We start from the raw sequence: 17,137 nt of genomic DNA on the forward strand, positions 1-17,137 counted from the left end.
CTGTGTCAAACTTAAATCATCAAATACTATCAAAATCATTCAGCGCAATGAGGAAAATCATTTACAAATGAGGATCAGAGACAGTTGCAGGGATCCACAGTCTCTTTTTATAGATCATAAAAATTATGGCTTCCAGAAAGGCAGACGTAGGTTTGAATCCTAACTCCATTACACTTTACACATCTTCAAATATCACAAAGTTACATTTTCTGAGCCTTAGTTTCTTCATCTTTAAAATGATCCCAGAGGGCTGTTGTAAGGACTTACAGATGCATAAAGCAGATAGTTTAATGTGTGGCAGCAAGCCAGGTTCCGGTCAAATTGTGTTCTCCAAAATGGCCACATAGAATTAAAGAAAATTTAAAGTTAAATCAAATTGCATTTATAGTTTTAGCATTAAAACTAAGGTGGAAGTAGGACACAAACCCATCTCTGAGCATGTTTACTTCTAATAAATAAATGTAGTGATTGAGGACTCATCCTTTAACACACACACTTATAAATAGATCATGAAAACCAGAATGACTATTTTAGGCTATGTTGTACAGCAGAAAAATCCTGGCCTTTGAAGTCAGAAATTTATCATTTACTAGGTGTGTACCTCAGACAAATTATTTAACCTTCCCAAGCCTTGATTTCCTGATCGGTAATTATAGTACATTTATGGGGGAACACTGTGTTTCAGGCACTGTATTAAACCTGTCAACATGTTTATGCACTAGTTTATTAATTCATCCAGCATCTTCAAGATGTTAGCCATTGTGAGAAGCCCTGAGTATAGAGGGGTGAATGGTATTATCACCATCCCAACTTTCAGCCAGGTAGAGGAAACATGATTTCACCCTTTGTGGTACTTTCTCATTTTAAAATTGCATATTAATAGTAAATGGTAAAAAGGATTCTGGGAGAGATAAAAGTACAGTGAGACAGGCGTTTAAATAGAGTTAAAAGTGATGTCTTCTCTAGTGAGGCTTTATTTAAGTTGAGACTTGATGGATGAAATGCAACTAAGCAAACAATGTTTGGACATGGAAGACAGCTTGTTTGAAGCATAAACAAAAACTCTAATACTCCTTAAAATGAACCTATTTAAATGTGAAAAAAGAATTCTGATGTTGGGATTCCATGTAAAGCTGTTAGATTTCTAAAGACATAGGTTGAGTCTAAGCTCTATTTCTTAATGGACTTTAATATTTCATTAACTTTTCTGAGACTTTGTTTCCTCATTTTGATTTTCAGTAAATATTAACTTTCTTATAACCTCTGTTCCCCATTGTTCAGTCTTGGCATGTTGAAATAGATAGAAGGTGATAACTTGTAAGTAAGAGAGGTGATGACAGAGAAGTCACTGAAAATCATGTATTCACTTAGTGCACATAATCACCCAGAAATTTTAGATATTTATATAACTTTAAATTTTGTTCATGCTTACAATAACAGAAAAAATAGTACTGTAGTCTACTTGTGGATAATACTAACTGACGCACATCAATCTTGTTTATTTTCCTAAGCATACAGAATTACTACATTTCCAAGCCTCCCTTGCAGTTAGATTGGGATCATGTGGTTAGATTCTGACAACTGCAATAGGGACGTACACATATTCCACTTACAGGTTTGGCCATAAACTAATTTATACAATTGTCCATGCTATGTCTTTCCATTCCACGAAAATTGAGGAGGTCATATGTAATGGTGAGCAGAAAAAGTCTGAACTTGGAGAAGAGCCTAAGTCATAGTTTGGAGAAGAGCCACCAGGAGACCTAGATTCTGCCATGTGAGCAACAAATAAACTTGAACCACTGAGACTGGGGATTGTTTATTGTAACAGCTAACATCCCATATCCTGACTAATGCACTAATCATATGCATGTCAGAGGCCATTATGGCAAAAAGACTTTGAATAAAAATTTGATATTTAAGGAAGTTATTATCTCTTTTTTTCTAATCCTTTCTTTTAAAAAAGGCACATTACAATCTATCCTCTTTTCTTAATTAAAAATCCATTTTTGAGACCATCTTAAAATGAATCAGATAGGATGGGGTTTGAGAGACCAAAGCACTCATACTCCATTAGGTTGTGTTTTAGCCACAAGATGATGACTAAAATCCCAGTATATTTCTGTCTTTATTCTTTGTAAATAAATGGAAATGGCTAATGCCCCCATACAATATGAACAAAAGGAGTCCATAATAAAGGCAAAGAAAGCTCCACTACATTAGATGTATTTTGCACAAAAGAATTAAAATACACATACATACACAGAGGAGAGAGAGAGACACACACACAAACTTTCTACAACACTGACATTTCCATTGTCCTGAGAAATGGCCCTTTTCTAGGAACATATAATTATTAAAATCCTTAGGCCTAATTGGAAACCAGTGGTGTCGGTTATCATGGTGGATGACCACCAAGGAGAGAGTGTAATATAGTGAAAAAGCAAAGGACATGGGGTCAGGCCTGAACTTTGCCTGTTTCTATCTGTATCACTTAGGTAAGGCATGAGTTTCCCCATCTGAAAAGACAAAATAATTATTTTTTCAGTATAGTCTTTTTTGTTTGTTTTTTGTTTTTTTGTTTTAGACAGGAGTGAAGTGGCGTAATCTCAGCTCCCTGCAACCTCCACCTCCCGGGCTCAAGTAATTCTCCTGCCTCAGACTCCCTAGTAGCTGGGATTACAGATGCACGTTACCATGCCTGGCTAATTTTTGTATTTTTAGTAGAGATGGCGTTTTGCCATGTTGGGTAGGCTGGTCTCAAACTCCTGGCCTCAAGTGATCTGCCTGTCTTGGCCTCCTAAAGTGCTTGGGATTACAGGCATGAGACACCACACCCAGCCAGATTTTTTTTTTTTTTTTTTAAGTATAGTCTTGAGCACTAAATTACTAGTCTGACATTTCTCTGCCTTTTAAATTCTTACACTCTGGGTGCTGTGCTTGAAAGAGAATTACATGATTTTGCAGATTTATGTTCTTTATCCTAAAGGCTATTCTGTACCCTAAGGATTATTAGACAATTCTTCATAGATCTCTGGTCAGCTACCTCCCACATATCTCAAAACATCCATTACAAAACTTTAATCACTTCCTTCTGACTCTCTATTCTACTACTCTCAGTCGCTGTCCTGGCCTTTTGGAGGCTGCAGGGCATGAACCTGCCTCCTGCCATATCATGGACATTTCTATTTCTTCAACTTCACTTTCCACAATCAAGGAAGAAGTCCCTTCTCTCTTGGCAGAGACTAATCTGCCTTCCTGTGCTCCTGAACTCATTCCTTGTGTCTCATATGTGAGCTTGTTTGGTTGGTGATGATTCATCCTCTCCTGCTCCTTCAATCTTCCCTCTCATCTGCCTCTCCTCCACAGCATATCAATGCACTGAAGTCTTCGCATGAGGGAAAAAATAAAGACAGAGAGGGTATTTCCCCTCATTTTTATTTTTTGTTTTGCTTCTCCAATCTTGCTCCTTTCTGTCATTAGCAAGCTCCTCCTATGAACAATGGTATCAACTTATTGTTCTTTTACATCTATTGCAGGAGGCCTTCTCCCTTGTTTGCAGCACTAGAGCTGCTCTGGAAAATGATCTTCTAATTGCCAACTTGAAGTTAGTCCATTCAATTCTTTTTTTATTTAACTTCTCTGTAGCATTTGATGCTGTTGAGATTCTGTCTTGACACTATCACTTCCTTTCCATTTCTGATATTTGGTTTATTTGTTTTCCCTCCTACCCCTTTGATCTTTTTCCTTATTTAAATAGTCTATGATATACTATCTTTTGGCTAGCATTTTAAATGCTGGCATCGGCCAATACTCTATTTGTCAGCTTCTTTTATTCTCTGCATTTTTCTTTTTAAAATTTTAACCATTTCTTTTCTTTTCACTACAACTGACATGAAAATATTTCCTAAGTTTGTGTCTCCAGCTTAACTCCCCTAATTCTAGACCCAATAGTCTACTCAACCTCCACACTTACATGTCCAGCAGCCATCTCCAGCTTGACATGTGAAAACTTCAGTCTTCGCTGCTCTTCCTCTAACAGCTCTTTCTCTTTCAACCTTGGTTGACAGTGTAACTTTGACACTTTTAGGCTTTCTGCTTTATCTGAAGTTGCTTAAGAGTCTCAAATTTCAATTTCTTCATCTATAAAATGAGAATAATGCTAGTCAATGGAATAGAATGATATAATAATGACAAGAAAAACTATAATTTACTGCCTATTAGTTTCGTTCTATGTGCCAATCACAGTCTTGATATTTTACAATGGTTATTATTTATGGAAGGAGAGTAGGGTGTGTAAGTGGTTATTGCTTTTGCAACTAGGAGCCTGGGATTTGAAACACACTTCTGTTTTAATTCCATTCTCACTGAAGCATAGAACTTCAGTGTCTATATCAGATGGTGCCTTTCCGGGAGAGAGAAAAGCTATTCTTTCAAGTCTATATTCTTGGAATCTTGGACAGTTTCATTCTTCCTCTACCCTAAGCAAATCTTTAAACCTATGGGATAATTCTGCGTACCAAATTTGCAATCCATAGTTGGATTCTTGATTTCAGTGATTAACACTTAAATAATCATCAAAATTTCAAAGACATATATGAAAACTGATATTCAATTTTCCAAACCATAACCAGTCAGCTAATAGAATAAAAAAATAGAAAGTTATGGCTTTGCTTTGGTATTGTGAGACCGAACATACCCAACTCAGGTGCAGATAGAATAGAAACCTTTTACGAACATAGGAAAGACTTATTATTTATAAACAAAAATAAATACCATTAGTATTTGCCTTTCAATATTAATTCTCCTACCAGTGATTTTCAAGTCAATCCCACTGATTTATAAAATAACTTGGATTTCTTAATATTTTACAGCACCTCATCACTTTCACATGGTGAGCTAGCTCAGTAGCAATGGGCTCTATGGGCTCACAAATCAGTGCTTCTTAAGCTCTTTATTAGCTTTTTCTGGTTCATTTATTTAATTTTACATTATGTGCCAAATTTAATCACTGACAAAATCTTCCCAGAAAAATTCATGAATGCAACTTCACAAATACTTGTCAAACATCAAATATTACTTGAAGAAATAACAGGCCATCTGAAGCCCATCTATTAACCCCTTATGAATCTACAGACCGTAGGTCAAAATTCTTTTGTATTAAAAGATCTTGGAGGGTCTAGGAATCCAAGCTTCTCCAAATACAGGAAGCAGCCAAATTCATTAACTACATATCCATTTATATAATTTTATAAAGTCATTTACTCAATTTTTTTTCACAATATAACTGGTTTCCTCAAGCTTTCTTAAAGTCTAACAATTATTTAGAAGGGTTTCTGTTTGGAATTAAAGAATTTTGCTGGCCAGGCACGGTGGTGCACGCCTGTAATCCCAGCACTTTGGGAGGCCGAGGTGAGTGGCTCACCTGAGGTCAGGAGTTCGTGACCAGCCTGACTAACACAGTGAAACTTCATCTCTGCTAAATACAAAAAAATGAGCCGGGCATGGTGGTACATGCCTATAATCCGAGCTACCTGGGAGGCTGAGACAGGAGAATCGCTTGTACCTGGGAGGTGGAGATTGTAGTGAGCTGAGATCGTGCCATTGCACTGCAGCCTGGGCAACAAGAGTGAAACTCCATCTCAAAAAAAAAAAAAAAAATTGCCAGAAGTCAATAAATGAAGGCTTTTTTTTTTCCTGTGTCTGTTGGGGGAGACTGTATCTTTATACTTTTGAGAGAAAATTTTTGGACCTGAAGAATTAACATTAACCATTAAGAAGCAAAATGGAAAAAGAGACACATATGGTACTGTAATAGTCTATACACTGTAGAAAAGTCAAGAATATTTGTTTTTATTTATTTTATAACATGGTTATTTTCAAAGCATGTTTTTGACTTGTCTAAGTGGATTATATGAAATGTTTTACATTTAGCTTCAAAGTCTTTTGCAGATGCAGTCACTAAACTATCATTTATGGAGAAACAATTTAAGTTTTCACAAACTGCTATTGGTTGTATAAAACAAATCTTAGGAGGTATTTTTCTAAATTTCAAAATGATACATATAATACATATTCTTCTTTAATGAATGTTGTTCTCATTATTTTTCTGCCTTGCATTTTCTTTAACAATTTCTAATTTAATGCTTAGTGATATTGAGCCAGGATTCAGAGATGCGGAGATTTTTGGGACTTGGTCTCAAAGAGAAGTTTATAAAGTGAAAAGAAGACATCTCAGACACAAGTGGGAAGGGCAGGCAAAATCATAAAGATGTGAAATACCACCACGTTTCATAACACATTCCCTTACTCCAAGCACAATCAATTCATTTAAAAAATTTAGGGTTGCAACATTGGTATGTCTTATGTGTCTTTTTGTTTTGGTCATGGGTTTATCATATCTAAATGATAAAGAATTCCAAACATAGCATCAACCATCTTTTCATCTTCATTTTCAATCTACAACCACTAACAAACCCACCGTACATTATGTAATGATGCTGCTATCCAACATTTAATAAGTTCTTATAATGTCCACACATGATGTGTGATTTGCATTGTGTCAATAAGCTTGCTCAGTGACTCTATGCAGCTAGTAGATACTACGTTTTATTTAAGAGGGGAAATTAAAGCTCAGAAGGATGATATAAAAAATCCAAGACCAAACAGCTAAGGGCAGACCTAGGATTTGAATCCAGACATGGCTTCAGAGCAGATATCCTTATTCACTGTAGCATTGTTTGTGATATAGTGGCAACTTTGAACAGAAAATATAGCAAACCTATAGCATTTTTCCCCTGTTTGAACTTTAAAATCATCTTCTTTTTCCTTTATCTTATTATACCTTTATTCTCCTACCCCTCTAGCCTCACCACTCCCCTCCATACAATTAGAGACCCATCTTTTGGGATTAGAGGCAGATGTTCCAAATCACAGTGGGATAATTTTTTTTTCTTATGGGATCACTGACCTATATTTTCCTTTGCCATAGGACTCTATTTCTGGAATTCTGATGCTTATACAAAGGGGGAAATTCTCCCGTTGTGTTTATGAATACTTGCTCCTCTCTTTTTCTCTGTTTAGCTTTTTTCATTGGTCTGATAGACAGAAACCCTCTTCCTCATTGCATTTTGGTACCAGTTAAATAGAAATATAAAATAATAAGCTAGATAGGGACAAAAATATTATCTTTCCATTACTAATACAAGCTGATATTAGAAAATATAGCTAATATTTCTAGGAAGAATATCTTTCAAATAGTTAAAACTAAACAAACATTGCTCAGTCCCACATAACACTGGTCTGGGACAAACTGCAACACCACGAGGGCAGAGTATACTCTATGGCTTCTACAAGCAACTTGTACCTAGAAGGAAAAGGAAAAAGAGCAAGGGGCTTATACACACATTGTTTATCATTCCAAACTACCAAATCAAATGTGTCCTCCTTACCCGCAAGAGAGAAACTCATTTGGGGGCAGGAGGAAAGAAGCCAGAGGAGTCTCTGAAAAATGGAACAAAACTGCTGAAGTGGAGAACTGCCTTCCCATTCAACATTCGCATATTGTTAAAATAGTATAAAGATTCAATTGTGAGATGAGCCAAATAAAAGCTGTGGCTATCACCAATAGGAAGACAGTATAAAATTAGAATGAAGGCAAATGCCACCCAAAATGATCTTTTAAAGTGGAAAATGGAGGGCATTTCTTTAATCTAGAGAGATTGTTCCCTTGAGACAGATAAAAGTGGCCAGTAAATTTATGATATTTCTACTATATAATCACAGTTTTTATAAGTGTTTTCTGAAATTGTATAACCTGACCAAAACATCTCAGGTCAGAAAAGTATTGAAAATGATTCTTCGGATGCTTTGGTTTAATGTTTGAAAGATGATAGGATTATGATTTGTCCTAAACTGCTCAACAGAGCACACATTTTAAGAGCAAAGCACATTATAAAAAAAAGTGTCTGTTTCTTTTGTCAATTGCTATGATCCCAAAAAGAGCTGTTGAAAATTGAAGAATAAGAGAACAGACCTCTTCTTTTGTTGTAGGAGAAAGTTTAAAAAAAAGTTAAGAGGCGAATAATAGCTGAAAGTTGAGATTTGGCAGACTGTATGATATGATCTGATTTTCAATCAATCCTGAAACTGAGAATTTAAACACCTCCGTCTGATATCAAATAGAAATGACCCGTCGGTCATGCGGTCAGTATTTCTGAGCTCAGGATGTCTTGCAATAGAAGATTTTCTGCTTTATTTTATTCTTTCCCCAGCTCTAGCACATTCCCAAACTCCCTTACCTGCTTTTAGTCCAAGCCAATAGCTTGATGAGACAGAGCTGCAGAGTAGAAATAGTGTTAGGATAAAGTAGAATGCTCTTCAATATCAACATGTTTAGTTCTACAGTTATAGGAGAACTATCTCTGAGCTTCCAATTAATGTGTAATTGAATGATAATACTATGTTGCTGCTTTGCTATGAAGTATTTTTAATCTATGCTCTGGATAATTCATTAGAGCAGGTGTGTGCTTCTTGTCACCCAATGTGTCTTAGAAAAATAGCACTGTGGCATGGCACATAATAAAATGTCAATTAATTTTTCAGGCTGGGTGCGGTGGCTCACACCTGTAATTCCAGCACTTTGGGAGGTTGAGGCAGGTGGACCACTTGAGGTCAGAATTTCGAGATCACTGTGGCCAACATGGTTGAAACTTTGTCTCTACCAAAAAGTACAAAAATCCGCCAGGCACGATGGTGTGCACCTGTAGGTGCAGCTACTCGGAAGGCTGAGGCACAAGGATTGCTTGAGCCTGGGAAGCAGAGGCTGCAGTCAGCCGAGATTGGGCCATTGCACTCCAGCCTGGGTGACAGGGTGAGACTCTGTCTCAAAAAAAAAAGAAAAAAAAGCAATTAACTTTTTAATTGAATTATATTAAATTGAGCAGTGAGAATGAAATATGAAAATGTATGTAGAGCCTGAGTCACACACAATGTAACACTTGTTTCCCAAGTGTTGAATTCTGTCATTTTTGTTTCAGTAACCTACATGGAGGACACTTGTGTAGAAAATGGCACGAGATGTTTAAAGGAATAGAGAAGTGTGTCATACTTTTTATTTTTGCATTCATAAATTGGAGAAGATAGGAAACCAGCAAAATTTATTCTTTTTCTGAGTTTAAGGAATTTGGGGTAGATTCAACACTGCTTTAAAAAAGTAGGAATTTATCTCACTCACCACACACACTTATTTTTTGTTCCAAAATAAGGTGTATGATAATAACTTCATTTATAAAGATTTTTAAATTAAAATATATATATATTTGCACAACACCTTGTTGCATAAAGAGCTAATTTAAAAAAATTTAATTAGTAGGCCAAATAAATATATTATGGTGGATAAATCTCAGATTTTGGAGTTCTTGCAGCTGAAGTTTAATCACCTGTGGGACCTTGGAAAAATTACTTAAGTTCTCTGAGCCTCATTATCCTCATTTTGTAGATCGGGAATCAAATCGTACCTGCCTCATATTGCTGTTGAAGCTAAGACACCACATGTAAAGCACTCTTTGCGGTGGTAAATAGAAAATGTTAGTTAATTTTGGCTTTTGTTTTTATAAGAGAACACCTATTTTTGTCTCAGGCATTATAATAGGCAGATAGTATCACTTATAAACATAATTAGAAACTGAAGGTGAGACAAAATGACTTGTTTGAGGTCACAAGACTAGTTCGTGTAAAACAAAGACTAACATCCCAGGTCTTTTGGGCATTAGCACACTCTTTCTTTTCTTTCTTTCTTTCTTTCTTTCTTTCTTAAGTTCTGGGATACATGTGCTGAACATGCAGGTTTGTTACATAGGTATACATGTGCCAGGTGGTTCGCTGCACCTATCAACCCGTCATCTAGGTTTTAAGCCCTGTATGCATTAGGTATTTGTCCTAATGCTCTCCCTCCCTTTTCCCCACCACCCCCGACAGGTCCCAATGTGTGATGTTCCCTTCCCTGTGTCCATGTGTTCTCATTGTTCAACTCCCACTTATGAATGAGAACATGCCGTGTTTGGTTTTCTGTTCCTGTGTCCAGTTTGCTGAGGATGGTGGTGTCCAGCTTTATCCATGTCCCTGCAAAGGACATGAACTCATTCTTTTTTATGGATGCATAGTATTCCATGGTGTATATGTCCACTAGCACACTTTTCAAGATGAAACAAATCCAAGAGGGTATGTTGCTCAATAGTATAGCAGTTTGGTACCACAATTATGGACTATGCTAAAAGTAATCAATGGAAGATAAGACTCTTCCTCCCCACCTGCCCCTACCCCCACCCCATACACACATTTTAACTTTGAAGAGTTTAAAATTGTGTGCCTTGTTGTAGGTGTTAATGATGACACTGGCCACAGGGGGGCTGATCAGGTGGGAGAACCTCACAAGGCCTCCCTTCCTTCTGGGGTCCACATAAAGGCACGGAGCCAGAGTCCCAGGTATTATAATAGCAAGTCTGATTGTCCAGAGTATAGCTTCACTCATGGCATCAAGTCTGCAAGGTGGAAATTAACATCCCCATTTTATAGATGAGCAAACTAAGGCACAGTATGACTAGACAACTTGCTTAAGACCACAAAGCTAGTAAGTAGTAGAGATGTTATTAATGCTGGACAAAGTCAATCCAGTGTAATTGTCCTCAAGCAGTGTGTATTATATTTCTAAGGTACTTTTGTGCAAATATGCTGCTATATAGATATATTAAATTATAAGATTCATTTATCTGGGATGTGCACGTGTCAGAACAACGCTAGCTGGTAAATTTTAAGATTATCCCAAGGCTATAGAAAAAAATCTTCAAACTTTTTTGGGTGTTAGGCCTCTCAACTGTGAGATGGCATAGTAGAATAGAAATTTTAGGACTAGGTAAGTTCTGGATGGTATTGAAGTTCAAAGATTTTTTTTATAATCAGTCAAGTATTAGAATGCCTTGATTTGAATGAGTGATTAACTATCAATAAATAGTCTGTGACTATTATCTTATACCAATAGAGACTCTGTGTAGTTTTCAGGTTTTAACCACATTTCTGGTGCCTGATAACCATTATACTGCTTCTTTGGAATAGGGTGTTTTTTTGTGCTAATAACCATGGTGTTTATACTACATCTATTTTAGAATGATATTTTATTTTAATATTTAGGATATGAATTATTTACAAAATCATATGTGCTGTGTGGTCTGATCCTGTCTCCAACAACCTCACAATATACTTGAACACTAATAACCAGAAAAAAAGACCCTGCATACCTGTAACTAACTAAAAAGCCTGAGAGTTATCTCACTGGTGGGCAGGCTGGAAACCAAGCTTGATACAACCTTTGTACTTTTATGTACTTTGTTTTCTCAATCACATAAAAGAAGGGGATGTCAGATCTGTGCCATAGCATTCCCCTCTTAAACATCTTGGAATACCTGTTATAGAGGTTCCTTATGTTTCAGTTCAATCCTTTCTCTAGATCATACAGAAATAAAAATGTAAAGAAGTCAAACACAAAATGAGAATAGTAAATCGACAGGAAAAGTGCTCAGAAACCATGAGGCCAAATCTACCATAGAAACTCTTTGGTCTTTTAGGCAGGACACAGTTTTGAAGTTCAAGGGCAGAGTCCTTGTGTTAAAAGGTGAATATTTTCAGAGTTAAAAGCGACGATCTTTTATATGTTTTTTTAAATGTCTCTGCAAAGCCCCAAAGACCCAGAAAAGAAATAAAGGGGTACTTTATTCCCCCCTCATTTCTCGTTTTGTTTTTCTTTGTTAATAAGGACATGGAGCTACAGTTGAGGTTATGACTGTGACCTCTTTGTAGTGTCCCATTAGAGAATAAGCCTCATTTTCAGGGAGCAGTTGTGCTGAAATAAGAACCAGTGCTCATTCTAAGATGTAGCCTGAACTGACCAGCTCAGAACTGAGGATATCTGTGTCACATCTTTAGAACAACGAAGGTGGAAATATGGCCAGGGTGAAGGTAGAAGTCACAGAGGAACAAACATTTGTCCTCTGATAAATCCTACTGCACTGAAAGTCATCATGAGGTACTTCTGAGCCATGACATTACAATTTCTTGCCCCAAGAGTACAACTGAAGCAAAAAACCTAGAAACAGAAGTTGAACTTCAGACACAGTTTTTAAAAAGAAAAATCTAAAGACATAGCAAAGATGACTGTTTGACATTCTCTCTCTCTGGCAAAATTACCCCTAAGGTAATGATTACTCGATTCTTTGGTCAAAGGGGAAATAGAAGGCTAATACAGAGAAAAAACTATTTTAGGCAAAAATGTCAGGCTGGGTGGAAGAAAGTTTTGGGGAATGGAGATGAGAAATAAAATCTAGTCCAAAATGTTATTGTGCAATTAAACAGAATAAAATATATACTAATACAAAAAGAAATTTGTGACATATTCTTGAGTCTAAAAAGTACATAGATCTACCTTTTTTTCACATGTCCATATATATATATGTACACATATTTTTGGACACATACACATATAAAATTCCTTCAATGATTATAGCTGGGGAATGAGGATAGAAGATGACTCAAGGGGAAAATGTTCCTTTTAAAAAAATAGACATTGTTTTGTGTTTGAATTTTTTCAAGGTTTAAATGCCAAATTTTTAATAGAGCAACAATTTAAAAATATATCATGTGGGAAGACACTGCAGTATATTTAAAAAGGAATAAATTTTGTTCTTTTTAGGTCAACTTGGGAAACAATACTTTCATCCTCTTCTCTAGTGTGTGAACTCAAACGGGGCAGGATCTGTCTTTAAAAATTTGGAATTTCCAGCATTGACAATTTACTCTGGCAAGTATGGAGTCTCAATAACTTTTTGTTGAATGAATGGCACAGTGAATGGACAAATGAATGGAGAGAACTGAATAGCTAAATGGCGAAGTGAGGGCTTTCCATCCAGATCCTTCAGTTCATCTGACTTTCAGAGTTAAATGTGGTATATTCTCTGAGGACCCTCCTTGAGCAGGGAGTAAAGACAATGGCTGTTCTGGAGCAGAAGCTGTCCTGGAAGAGGGGCAGGGTCATCTTTCTGCCCATTGACAGCCCTTTGGTTGACATGTCCAGCAGCTGAAGATAGAGAGAAAAGCTGTGAAGTTTCTTTTTTTTTTTTTTTTTTTTTTGGGACAGGGTCTTGCTCTGTCACCCAGGCTTGAGTGCAGTGGCGCGATCTGGGCTCACTGCAAGCTCCACCTCCTGGGTTCACACCATTCTCCTGCCTCAGCCTCCCGAGTAGCTGGGACTACAGGCACCCGCCACCAAGACCGGCTAATTTTTTCGTATTTTTAGTAGAGACGGGGTTTCACCGTGTTAGCCAGAATGGTCTCGAGCTCCTGACCTCGTGATCCACCCGCCTCGGCCTCCCAAAGTGCTGGGATTACAGGTGTGAGCCACCGCGCCCGGCCTAAGTTTCTGTGATTAGCCAGAATTGGATTCTGGTGAGCAAAACAGATAACATTTGTTTATATTAATCTCATTTATAAATTAGATAAGTCACAGTCACAGATATTATCAAATAGGTCTCAATATGTAGATCAGAAGGAGAAGGTATAGAATATGACTCTTTAATACAATGAAAATTATTATTAACTAATAGGAATATTTCAACATTAAGTGATAAAATGAGAACAATTCCTCCAGAAAAAAGTAGAGCTGATTTGTATTAAGCGCATGCTACATGCCGGCTTAGTTTGTGGTACTTTACATGAACTGGGCATTAGTGTTTATTTGTTTGTTTGTCTTCTTTAAATACAGTGAGGAACTGGAATTGGGGGCAGAGTAATTAAAACGCAGGACTATAATTCAAAGTTAACTAAATTTTTAAATCTGCATCTTCAGCTGTGATGAGGGCAGGAAAAGTAACCTCTTGTATGGAGAGGAGGAAGGCAGAGAACAGAGAATACAATTTCCACTACTTCTTAGAGATAGGGTTTTTATAAAGACAGATACTCTCGACCCAGCAATCCCACTACTGGGCATCTACCCAGAGGAAAAGAAGTCTTTACACAAAAAAGATACTTGCACATGCTTGTTTATAGCAGCACAATTCACAATTGCAAAAATGTGGAACCAGCCCAAATGCCCATCAATCAATGAATGAGTGGATAAAGAAACTGTGATATATAAATAAATATATATATATATATATACACACACACACACATATACACACACATATATACACACACACACACACACACATATATGATGGAATACTACTCAGCCATAAAAAGGCATGAATTAACGGCATTTGCAGCAACCTGGATGAAACTGGAGACTGTTGTTCTAAGTGAAGTAACTCAGGAATGGAAAACCAAACATATGTTCTCACTCATAAGTGGGAGCTAAGCTATGAGGATGCAAAGGCATAAGAATGACACAATGGACTTTAGTGACTCAGGGGGAAAGGGTAGGAAGGGGGTGAGGGATAAAAGACTACAAATTGGGTGCACTGTATACTGCTTGGGTGCAAAGGCATAAGAATGACACAATGGACTTTGGTGACTCGGGGGAAAGGGTGGGAAGGGAGTGAGGGATAAAAGACTACAAATTGGGTGCACTGTATACTGCCTGGGTAATGGGTGCACCAAAATCTCACAAATCACCACTAAAGAACTTATTCAGCCAGGCACAGTGGCTCACGCCTGTAATCCCAGCACTTTGGGAGGCCGAGGCAGGTGGATCCCTTGAAGTCAGGAGTTTGAGACCAACCTGGCCAACATGGTGAAACCCCATCGCTACTAAAAATACAATAATTAGCCAGGTGTGGTGGCCGGCACCTGTAATCCCAGCTACTTGGGAGGCTGAGGCAGGAGAATTGCTGGAACCTGGGAGGCAGAGGTTGCAGTGAGCCGAGATCACACCATTGCACTCCAGCCCCGGCAACAACAGCGAAAATCTGTCTAAAAACAAACAAAAAGAGAACTTATGTGACCAAACACCACCTCTTCCCCAATAACCTATGGAAATAAAAAAAAATTAAAAAAGGACAGATACTCTGAAACTATTCCTCATCTCCTGATAGTATTTGTGATGTGAAAACCTGGGTTTTCATCTTGCCCTTCTTGTCTCTTGGGTTGTGTGTCTGTCTGTCTGTCTGTCTGTCTCTCTCTCTCTCTCTCTCTCTGTGTGTGTGTGTGTGTGTGTGTGTGTGTATAATATCTACAGGTTGGCTTCTCTGGGAAACAAGACAAGACAGAGTAAGGAGTGCAAAAAGTATATTGGGAGTAACACCTGGGGATCTCCAGAACGGATATGAGAACTGGCTAAGCCCAAGGCTATTTACCACACTGTCTTGCCAGGTCTTGGCCAGGGAATGCTTGAGAAGAAAATAACCTAGGCTGTAAAGCTCACATAACCCCAAGGAAGCTAAGATCTAGAGGACATTAGCCAATTGCACCGCTTGTACCAGATGATGAGTTCTTTCTTGAAGGAAGATTTGTGCAGTGTATCTCCAGCTCTCATTTCAGTCTAATAGATTTGGACCTCCTGGTAATATTTGTTGATCAAGTTTTGAAAATGTATGAAAATATACAAATGTTCTTCTTGTCTTTACACAAGCTTATATGACAAATGGATATGTCCAGATTCTTAAAATGATTGTAAAATAAATCCAGTATTTCATCTCAAAGAGTGATTTTTATCATTTCACCAAGCTTTGGTTATTGCATGGAATTTTACATTTCTGAATTTCAGACTACAACTACTAACTCTTTAAAAAAGTTCTTCTATAAATTTATGGGTACAAGTGTGGTATTGTTACATGCATAGGTTGCACAGTGGTCATGTCAGGGCCTTTAGGGTATCCATCACCCAAATAACATACATTGTACCTTTGAAGTAATTTCTCATCCATCCCCCTCCCACCCCTCACCCTTCAGAATCTCCATTGTCTGTCATTCCATACTCTACATCCACATGTATACATTATTTAGCTCCCACTTATGAGTGAGAACATGTGATATTTGTCTTTCTATGCCTGACCCACTTCACTTAAGATAATGGCCTCCAGTCCTAACCATGTTGTGAAAGAAATACTTTTATCCTTTTTGATGACTAAATATTATTCCATTGTGTGTGTCTGTGTGTGTATGTATTCCTTTTTTGTGTTTGTTTCTATTTAGTGTGTCCACATTTTCTTTATCCAATCATCCATTGATGAACACTTAGGTTGATTCTATATCTTTGCTATTATGAATAGTGTTGTGATAAACATATGAGTGCAGCTATCTTTTTATATAACAATTTTTTGTTGTCGAATAGATATCCGGTAGTGTGCCTGCTGGATCAAATGGTTGTTCTACTTTTAGTTCTTTGATAAATCTCCATGCTGTTTTCCATAGAAGTTGTACCAATTTGCGTTCCTGCCAACAGTGTATAAGAGTTCTATTGTCTCTACATCCTGAGAAACATCTGTTATTTTGCAAATACTAACTCACATATTTTTCAGCTGTAAACTCTTTATAACATTTTAATTTAAGTAATATGGCCAGAATATCTATTAGTATTTTTATTACGTTTATCAATGTAAAAATTTTGAATCCACTATATATTTATTCAGATATGCTAGACATGATGCCAGCCATGATTTAACTCATGCTTTGGGAAGTGGACAAGAAAATCATTTGCTTAAGTATTTAATTTAGTTAGCTACTTTTTGTAAAGAATTTCAGATTTCAAGATAAATAATATCTGAAGTGAGTGTTTAAGGAGTAGGAGAGGATCACCAAGTGAAGAAGGGGGAAGGGAGCTCCAGAAAGGTAACTTATCACATCAAAGGAGTGAGGAATAGAACTTGTGACTCCCCTAAGGACAGGAGTGAAGTTTGCATAAAGAGATGGTGAAAAACTCACTGGATCTAGATGGTGAAGGGTCCGTATGACAAGGCTGCCTTAAGAAGCAGTTAAGAGTATGGCTTCTGGTGTCATAAAGAGCTGGACTCTAATCACTGTTCTGTCATTTTCCAAATAACAATGATGACTTTGTATAGTTCCTCTATCTTCAGTTTCCTCATCTGTACAATGGGAGTGGTAAAGCCTACTTTAAATATTAAATGATATGAATATAAAGTACTTATTCTAG

Source organism: Gorilla gorilla, chromosome 18 (genome assembly GCF_029281585.2).
Source record: "Gorilla gorilla gorilla isolate KB3781 chromosome 18, NHGRI_mGorGor1-v2.1_pri, whole genome shotgun sequence".
In the NCBI taxonomy this organism is placed as follows: domain Eukaryota; kingdom Metazoa; phylum Chordata; class Mammalia; order Primates; family Hominidae; genus Gorilla; species Gorilla gorilla.